The 3,145-nt window shown below is 52.5% G+C and overlaps 1 pseudogene; it reads right to left on the reverse strand.

Annotated features, from left to right (window-relative positions):
- Positions 1-621: 621 nt before the first annotated feature.
- Positions 622-965, reverse strand: LOC118528838 (nucleoside diphosphate kinase, mitochondrial pseudogene; annotated as a pseudogene).
- Positions 966-3,145: the final 2,180 nt, after the last annotated feature.

Raw genomic sequence — 3,145 nt, forward strand, 5'->3', positions numbered from 1 at the left:
AGAGAGAGAGAGAGAACACATGAATGGGGGGGAGGGACAAAGAGAGAGGGAGAAGCAGACTCCCCGCTGAGCAGGGAGCCCGACGTGGGGCTCAATCCCAGGATCCCGGGATCATGACCTGAGTCGAAGGCAGACACTTAACGGACTGAGCCACCCAGGTGCCCCTAATTAATTTTAATTAATTAATTAAGGTGTGTGAGAGGGTAAGCTTTATTTCTACTCTCAAACTCTTCCAACTTTGCATAAAGTCTTCATCTCTGCCTCAGAGATGGCAGAAATTGTAATAAGCAATGCACCGCCATGCACAACACAGTGAATTTTAATGTCCCCCCCCCACCACTTTGGGGGAAGGGAGGTCACACTATACACTTTTGGAGACACCCCAAAGGTTGTCTGGCACTTTGGTCTAGAAAGGATTTGGTACAATTTCTTGCTGGCTTAGGATACTAAAAGGCACATAAAATTTGGTTGCTCAACCAACCTGTGCTGGGGTGGGGCAAAAGGTGGACAGGGAGGTGGTCTGGGACAGAGGGGCAGACCGTGGGTGTGGGCTCAGGTTCCTGTCGACAGAGGTAGTTGATCCTGGCTGGCTGCTGGGGTGGCTGAGGGCTGCCAGAGTGCTCAGGCTGGGTGGATGCTGCCTTGGTGGCCTTCGTTGGCCCAATCCACCAGCTCACTGCTCCGGAACCATAGTTGGATCTCCCTCTGGGCCCCCTCCATGGAGTCGCTGGCATCGATGCTGTTCTTGCTAATGTGGATGCTGAAGTCCCCCTGATGGTGCCGGGGGCAGCCTCAGCGGAGTTGGGGTGGCCTAGTCCTATCATGGCCTTTGAGGAGCAGACCGCATTGCGGCCATGGCTGCTGCTGGCCAGAGCTCATGTAGGTGATGAGGGCCGGGTAGAAGGGCTTCCTCTGCAGGTCATGGTAGTGCTTGGCAAGGACTCTGGTGCCTGCAGCATCTTCATCCCCACCAGCCTGAAGTCCCTCCTCTCAGAGCACTGGATCCCATCCCCAACAAGCCACTGCTCCACCCCATTTGGCTTCACTGCAGCCAGGGTCTGCTCCCTGGTCTGGGAGGACCCTCCCGAGTTGGGGCATGTGAGCAGGCTCAGGCCCGGGGCCGAGAGCCACTCCGCAGCCCAGGCTCCATCATGCCTGGTGCGTGAGAAGGTAAGATTTCTGGCCTCACTCTCTGACTCCCACCTGTACCCAGCCATTCTGGGCCAAGTTTGAGTTCCCCCAAAGCGCTGTGCACATTCATTCTTCTGGGTTCTTCCAATGCTCTTCTCTCAAGGAGAGAAGGCTCTTTCTTCCCCTGTTAGACTCCAGCTCGTCATTTAAGAACCAGCTCCCGTAGCCCTCCATGGTGTGTTCCAAGGGGCTGCCCATGATCTCCCTCTCAAGGGCTGTTGGCTGAGCGCCTGGAGTTTGTACATTTTGGTTATTAGAAAGCCTAGTGTCTTTATGCTTGTTTAGCTCGAGCCCATCTGTTGCGGTGGAAGAGGATGGGGTTCCAGTATCTGCTTGGCCAGCCAAGTTTCCAGGAGCCCCTCTCTTGTTTCCTCCTCTGGGGATTGAACCAGATGAACTTGGATGTCCTCTCTGGTCTCACAACTGGGGGATTCCATTGATCATCTCCAGGAGGGGCGGTGAGGTTCAGAGAAGCTTAGTTTATGCACATTTAGGAAATCGTAGTAGAGCTTTGGTCAGAAAGAAAACACAGGAAGAGTCTTGAAACCATCCTTCCCACACAGTTGTTTAAGGGGAACATGTCTCCTTCCTCCTCCTCTTGTGCCCTCTCCATGGCATGCAAAGCCCTTCTCAACAAGGCTCATTCACCACCTCTGGCCTCACTCTCTGACTCCCACCTGTACCCAGCCATTCTGGGCCAACTTCGAGTTCCCCCAAAGCACTGTGCACATTCATTCTTCTGGGTTCTTCCAATGCTCTTCTCTCAAGGAGAGAAGGCTCTTTCTTCCCCTGTTAGACTCCAGCTCATCCTTTAAGAACCAGCTCCAGTAGCCCCCAGCTCCTGAAGAATTTCTGATGCCACAAGCCCAGAGCATGCCGTTTATACCCGATGCCCACAGCATGCTGTTCACACTGCTGTGATAACACCTCTCAGTCTAATATTTATCCTAGGCACGTGTGCATCTTTCTCTCTCCACCAGTTACGACGAAGTGGCACCTTGTTTGTTTCTTAGATGCTTAACCCAGCACCTGGCATATTCTTGGTGCTCAGACCAGTGGATATTAAATCAAACTGAAGTATTTTTCTGTTGATTTGACCTCACACAGGATTCACCTAGAGCTCATGAAATAGTGGCCGCTCGTTGGTACAGCTAGGGAGGAGATGGGCAGAGGAGGGAAGCTTAATGGGCCTGCCTTGACCTAACTGCATGGCCACCTGCCCCCTGCTCAACGGTCAGTGTCAGCTTTGGCTTCTGAGTAAAACTCATGGGGTCCGTACTCTGGGAAGGCTCCCAGACTGCTAAGGCAGGTCTGCAATTTTTAGGCTCTTACCTACTGTTTGAGGAAGGAAGGGAGCTGATACTTATTCATAGTCTGCCTCGTGCCAGACCCGGCATCACCGCATTTAATCTCCCAACAATCCTGTAAGTACTCTGGGATGCCCATTCTACAGCTGAGGAAATAGAAACTCCGAGAAGTTAAGGACTTTCCCAAAGGGGACTGATAGCCTGCAGCAGAGAGCAAGGAGTGGAACTCCCCCATCCATCCTCTTTCCCTTAAGCAACACTAGCTGGGTAACCAGGAACCCAACTTCATAACCACCGAAAGCCCCGAAGTCGAATGCCTCTGAGGCCAACACACCAGCAGAAGAGGAATCCCCTTACAGACTGGGTGGCCGCGCTGGACTCACTGACGAAGCCGTCTTCACTAGCGTTTCTGATTGGTGGACGGTAGGTCACGTGCTCGTGTCCTAGCTTCAAGGGAGCCTGGGAGTCGGAGTTCTTGAGTTCTTGGGGGAAGGCAGGACCGTAAGGGAATTTCCTCCAGAAAGGTTATTCGTAAGATGATGGGCATCTACGAATATGACAGATGTTCAGGACACTGACTCACCCTAAATGTCACAGAAAAAGAAGTTATTTTAGATGCCCAAACAAATGTCTCTTTCAAATCCTGC

This window comes from Halichoerus grypus, chromosome 2, assembly GCF_964656455.1.
Source record: "Halichoerus grypus chromosome 2, mHalGry1.hap1.1, whole genome shotgun sequence".
Classification (NCBI taxonomy): domain Eukaryota; kingdom Metazoa; phylum Chordata; class Mammalia; order Carnivora; family Phocidae; genus Halichoerus; species Halichoerus grypus.